Consider the following 6,851-nt stretch of genomic DNA (forward strand, 5'->3'; position numbering starts at 1 on the left):
GGGAATAAAAAAAAGAACAAAACCTGGCCACCTTTTACCTGGAGATAGGTCGTTTAAAAAAAAACAAAAAACCCTGCACATCATGAATCATAAATCATTTATGTAAATTCTTAACATCAAAGCTAAAAATGTCCTCTTTTGAGAAAATTTAAAGACAGGTGTAAAATGCACAAATTTTTGGGCCAAAATGTGCAACTTTTGATGCCAGAACAGTAACTCCAAAACCTTAATACATGCCAGTCATTTTATCTATCTATCTATCTATCTATCTATCTATCTATCTATCTATCTATCTATCTATCTATATATCATCTATTATTTATCTATCTATCTATCTATCTATCTATCTATCTATCTATCTATCTATCTATCTATCTTCTATTTATCTGTAAACTATATCTTTCTTTTTTCTCTTTATCTTTCTATTTATTATCTATCTATCATCTATCTATGATCTATCTATCTATTATCTATCTGTCTCTCTCTATATCTCATATCAATACCCTTAAAATGAATCTTACGGACACAATATAGTGATTAATAAATGAATATTCACCTTTGCTGTCCAGGAATGAGGTGACATATACATGATGACAAGAAGTAAAATATCACACCTATTATTTTTACTTAGAATATAGATTTTTTTTTTAATACATAGAAAGAAAAGCCTCGGGTCAGTGTGACCCTTACCCCATGACTTTCCATATCTGCCTGCTGGATGCAGGAGTCAGTCCATATAACATCCATTCTACATATTTGACATAAAATGTTGAAGGACTGTGAAGGAAGTTTCCATTAATGTTTAATTTGGTATAAAATAGAAACAGAGCCTTGTCCTTGTCATATAGGATTGAGGAGTGAATGTAAACAAATAGAAAAGATAAAAATAAATAAATAATGTTGATAGTAACTATATATATATATATATATATATATATATATATATATATGTATACATATATATATATATATATATATATATATATATATATATATATGTATATATATATATATATATATATATATATATATATATATATATATATATATATATATATATATATATAGGGTCAATGAGTTACAGAATGTGATTTCAGGGTGGCAAACCTCACAAGAAGCAGAGCAGTAGCTGCTGGATGTTTGCTGACTCCATGAAACAATAGGTGAGGGAGTGGAGAGCCGCTGCTAATGGCACCAGGACAATGAAGGAGCCGCAGGGACAGAGGCTGCTGGCAGAGCACGGGGCGCTGCGGCTCTGCTGCTCTGACACTGCGGCTCTGCAGTGGTGACAATGATGGCTGGACAGGAGATAGAGCTGCACACAGGTCAGCTAGTGTAATGTCTGCTGTCAGCACTCAGGAATGGCAAACTAACTGTATTATTAGTATTACCTTATTATATAGCATCCTATATATCATTATTGTTGTTTTATTTTACTTACTGTTTATTATTATCAATTACTCTTAGCAGGTATATTATCATTATCAAATGTATTATTATTACTTTATTGACAGTTTATGATATTTTTCTATATTATTTCTTATTTCATATTTACTACATTTGTTATTTTTGGCTTATGGTATATTTAGGTATAGTGATGATAATGATAATAATAATAATAATAATAGCCTCAACATTATTGTACTATGTATTAGGTATATTATTATTCAGTGTATATCAGTTATATTGTCATTATTATTATTATTATTGGGTATATTATTATTAGGCTGTACATGTAAAGTATATTCAGCTTTATTGTTATTGTTTTATTTGTATTGTCACTTTTGTCTAGGTATATTTGTTATAATAAAACCTAACGAAATAAAAATAGCTAATATTACGATTTTTTTTATTTAATTTGAAGTACATCTATATTGTTCTTTAATAGCATTTCACAGCTATCATTAGGACAAATAATAGTGGTTATTGATACTACTCTAAAGTTTTGTAAACCATTTAATTCAATGCCAATATTAATTGGTTAATTTTGGTCTAAAACCATTACATATATATTATCATACTGATAGATAGAATAGATAGATACAGTAGATCTATAGATAGATAATAGATAGATAATAGATAAATAGATGGAGGTTTTATATAAAATGGGAGATATATATATATATATATATATATATATATATATATATATATATATCCCATTTTATATAAAACCTCTATCTATTTATCTATTATCTATCTATTATCTATCTATAGATCTACTGTATCTATCTATTCTATCTATCAGTATGATAATCTGTGCCTCTATGATTTTTTTTTTTTACAAAAGTGTATTAAAACATAATTTTAGATTATTTGGGGGCAGGGAATTGACAAGTAAAACTCCTTTTTGTACTTTTAATCTTTACATTGTAGACTCGGAGATCTGGAGACCTGAGAATAATGTGATAAGCCATTCTAAGGTCCTTTTGCTGTATATAATTCCCATAAGAGGCATCAATCTCTCAGATCATTGGTGAGAACGTTGTATAATTTCATTTCCTTGCTGCAGTACATAAAGTCACATTGTAAATGGCAGATTAAATCACTGTGAAGGGTCACAGCAATAACAGCACCGGCGACTTAACTAAGGACCTATAGAGAGAGGGGTTTATAGGGTCCCAGCATATGGCTCCCAGGCTGGAAGTGCACACTTACTATTTACATGTTAATTAATATTTACCACCTTAATGAACTAAGCGGCTGCTGAAAATATCTCTCCTTAATAGATCAGTCTGCAGATAGGCTTCTGTTGTGCCATATTTATTATTAAGAGTAACGACAACAAATGAAAATCTAAGAAAATGCAAGAAAAATGGAAACATAAAAATTAGAAAGGCAAACAAAAAAAGTGCAAGAGAAGAAAACAAACAGCCAGGTAATCTGTGCATGGGGCTGATAGGGCGCGGGGCGGACAGATAAATATTGATCTGCGATGTGCTGTAAGGTAAGTTGGGTTTTATGACTGTTTGTCATACAGGGGAAAAATATCACTTTGTAAATGTAAAATCACTTTCTTGTTTGCTGTTTAAATCAACTTTACGACCATTAGGGAGATCGTGCTGCTATTGACTTATTGCCTTCCAGTTGTAGAGTGAGTGATATAGGAGATTCGGTGCAGACTCCATTTACTCTGTGGTGGTTTCTGATATGTATTTCAACAAGTTTTTTTTATTGGTATAACAATTTTAGGCGATTTTGCATTTTCTGGAGGACATTTTTGTCTGCGGTTTATTCATCCTATTTAATGGCATCTCCTCAAGCTAAAATGAGAAGTGTCACAATTGTATTCTTCAGATTTCATAGTTAGACCCAATAATGGAGAACATATTGTATAGAGCTGGCATGTCTGTCTATCTCTTTTTTTCTGCAACGTATCTAATATATTCTAATATGGATATTTTAGAATATATAATGTAGTGCACATATTCTTTTAATAGATGATACATTATCTATCTATCTTTCTATTATCTATCTATCTATCTATCTATCTATCTATCTATCTATCTATCTTATTATAGACAGTTATCTGTCATTGTGTATTATTCATTCTAAGATCTATCTATTCTATATCTGTCTATTGATTATTTAAAAGTAAAGAACCGCACTGCTACTCAATATTGAATTTAAGGTTCAGATAGCAAGATCATTTTTTGCTCATCTTTTCACATGTCTATCTATCTATCTATCTATCTATCTATCTATCTATCTATCTATCTGTCTGTCTGTCTGTCTGTCTGTCTGTCTATCTATCTATCTATTTATCTATCTACCTATCTATCTATCTATCTATCTATCTATCTATCTATTATCTATCTATCTATCTATCTATCTATTATCTATCTATCCCATATCTATCTATCTATTATTATCTATCTATTATCTATCTATCTATCTATCTATCTATCTATCTATCTATCTATCTATCTATCTATCTATCTATCTATCATCTATCTATCTATCTATCTATTATCTATCTATCTATCTATCTATCTATCTATCTATCTATCTATCTATTATCTATCTATCCCATATCTATCTATCTATTATTATCTATCTATTATCTATCTATCTATCTATCTATCTCTCTCTCAATTCAATTCAATTCAAATGAGCTTTATTGGCAGGACTAAGTACATGTTAGCATTGCCAAAGCATATGGTAAAAATACGGGGGTGGGGGAGGGGGGGATATAGAGGTCCAAGGAATATCAAATTCCTTTTAGAGGATAGGGGATGTTTCCAGGGTGGAAACATCTATCTATCTCTCTATCTCTCTATCTCTCTATCTCTCTATCTATTATCTGTCTATCTATCTATCTATCTATCTATCTATCTATCTATCTATCTATTATCTATCTATCTATCTATCTATCTATTATCTATCTATCTATCTATCTATCTATCTATCTATCTATCTATCTATCTATCTATCTGTCTGTCTATCTCAAACTTGTCAAGCGTTTACAGTTTTCTATGAGCCCAGATCACCTTAATCTGCATTTATTAGTTTAGTTTCGATCTTGGTGTAAGAATAGTCTATTGAGGAACCTGAAGGAAATGCCTGGCTCTCATCTGTAATTGAAGGGTCCCCAGAGTGTCATTGGTGAAAGTACCAGGATCAACACTTAACCTTCTGAGAACAGGGTAATAATAAATCCTTTAGATCACTGGCCTTTACATGCATAAATGACTAGGAATGTCATTCTATGAAAAACATTAGATGACTTCTCACTTTCATAAGGATTCTTTTGATACATTTTATTCTACATCTATCTATCTATCTATCTATCTATCTATCTATCTATCTATCTATCTATCTATCTATCTATATCTAACATCCACAGTGTTTCTACAATAATGCAGATAAATATTTTCCAGCCATATGTATATGCATAGTCATCAATAATGCTAGTTAATATGTTTGTAAATAACTCTGATTATTATCATTGATGTTACATTTACATATAATACTGCAGATATTACCTTCCTATCTAGCTAATACAAAATGCATAATGCAATACCGTTTTCTGGCCTCCAATTCCAAATCCTGCCATTAAACTGAAATTGAGATAAACACTTTTAATTTATGCTCATTTATACAAGTGCCTGAGCCAAATGCATGAGGAACAGCAAACAAACAATAATAAGAATGTACATGGAAGTCCAGCTTTATTGTCCCCTGGTTGTCCTTTTGCAGCTGTGACAATGACAAGACAGCCTGGTATAATGGGCACAGATGCACCTGCCTGGAATCCATTCATCAGGGGATGTCAGGAGGAGCACATTGTCCTGATGCGAGTTCTCTGGAGAAGAGCTGCAGTGTCACAATGAGCAATGGAGTGATCACTGGGCGCCTGCCCTGCACTCCCCTGCACTCCCCTGCACTCCCCTGCACTCTTCTGCACTCCCCTGCACTCCTCTGCACTCTTCTGCACTCCTCTGCACTCCCCTGCACTCCCCTGCACTCCCCTGCACTCTTCTGCACTCCTCTGCACTCCTCTGCACTCTTCTGCACTCCTCTGCACTCCTCTGCACTCCTCAGCACTCCTCTGCACTCCTCTGCACTCCTCTGCACTCCCCTGCACTCCTCTACACTCCCCTGCACTCCCCTGCACTCCCCTGCACTCTTCTGCACTCCCCTGCACTCCTCTGCACTCTTCTGCACTCCTCTGCACTCCCCTGCACTCCCCTGCACTCTTCTGCACTCCTCTGCACTCCTCTGCACTCTTCTGCACGCCTCTGCACTCCTCTGCACTCCTCAGCACTCCTCAGCACTCCTCTGCACTCCTCTACACTCCCCTGCACTCCCCTGCACTCCCCTGCACTCCTCTGCACTCCTCTGCACTCCTCTGCATCTCTGCATCAAGTTTTCTTTGGGGAAATTCATTGCTGAGTTCACTATACAGAAGAAAAAAAAAAGTCTGAATGTGTAGCAATCAAGTAAAAGAAGTAATTTTTGCATAAAGGCTTATTATTTTTATTTCCAGGATTCATACTTTATTATTGTTATCTTTGTGATATGTCAAGCAAAAGGAAAAAATACTGTATTATGAATATTTATGCCTTAATATATTTATTAACTATGCATGTATCATGTATCAATGGAGAGAAGCAAGCAGAAATATGCACTGTACTATATAGGGTGAATGTTTTAGGTCACTGACTCGGGGTCCATTTCAATGTTATATTGAAGGACCAATTGTATTTCTCACTTTAAGGTCTCCTTTACACGTTCCGGGGATCCCTCTATTGGAAAAGCCAGTACTGGTGAGATCGATGGTCCGTGTCCCTGTGCCATCCATGTGAATGCATGTGACATGTGTGTGACATCCTTGTGTCTCTTTGCTGACAGTGTCCGTCAGTGTGACAAGTATGGAATGAAATGCAGCATAGAAATGATAGAGTTTTATGTATTAAAAGATGATTAAAGATAGAGTTAGATTGTGATGAGGAACATGATAGATTATAGATAGAAATATGTCAGTGTGATTTTTAATCAGTGCTTTGTGTGCTTATTTTTCTGTACTTGTTTATTTTTTAAATAAATAATAATAAAAAAGGCGTGGTGTCCCCAATAATTTTCATACCCAGCTTAGGGAAAGACGACAGCTGGGGGCTGATGTTAATATTATGGGAGGGACCCAAAACCATAAAGGTTTATAATATTAGCTCACAGCTGCTTGCTTAGCCATTACTGGTTAATATAGGGGAGACCCCCCCAAAAAGACATGTGGTCCCCCCTATATTTACTAACTATCAAAGGCTTAACAGATAACAGCAGACTGATATTAATAGCCTAGCAAGGAGTCATGGATATTGGCCCCCTCCCAGACTAAGAACATCAGCACT

General features: G+C 34.2%; 1 long non-coding RNA gene across 1 annotated transcript; it reads left to right on the forward strand.

Annotated features, from left to right (window-relative positions):
* Positions 1–1,298: 1,298 nt before the first annotated feature.
* Positions 1,299–5,335, forward strand: LOC138680549 (uncharacterized). The gene is made up of 3 exons (XR_011321652.1): positions 1,299–1,325; positions 2,377–2,476; positions 5,200–5,335. It is a non-coding gene; the product is annotated as an uncharacterized lncRNA (long non-coding RNA).
* The last annotated feature ends 1,516 nt before the right edge of the window (positions 5,336–6,851 follow it).

The sequence above is a fragment of the Ranitomeya imitator genome, chromosome 5 (assembly GCF_032444005.1).
Source record: "Ranitomeya imitator isolate aRanImi1 chromosome 5, aRanImi1.pri, whole genome shotgun sequence".
Lineage (NCBI taxonomy): Eukaryota > Metazoa > Chordata > Amphibia > Anura > Dendrobatidae > Ranitomeya > Ranitomeya imitator.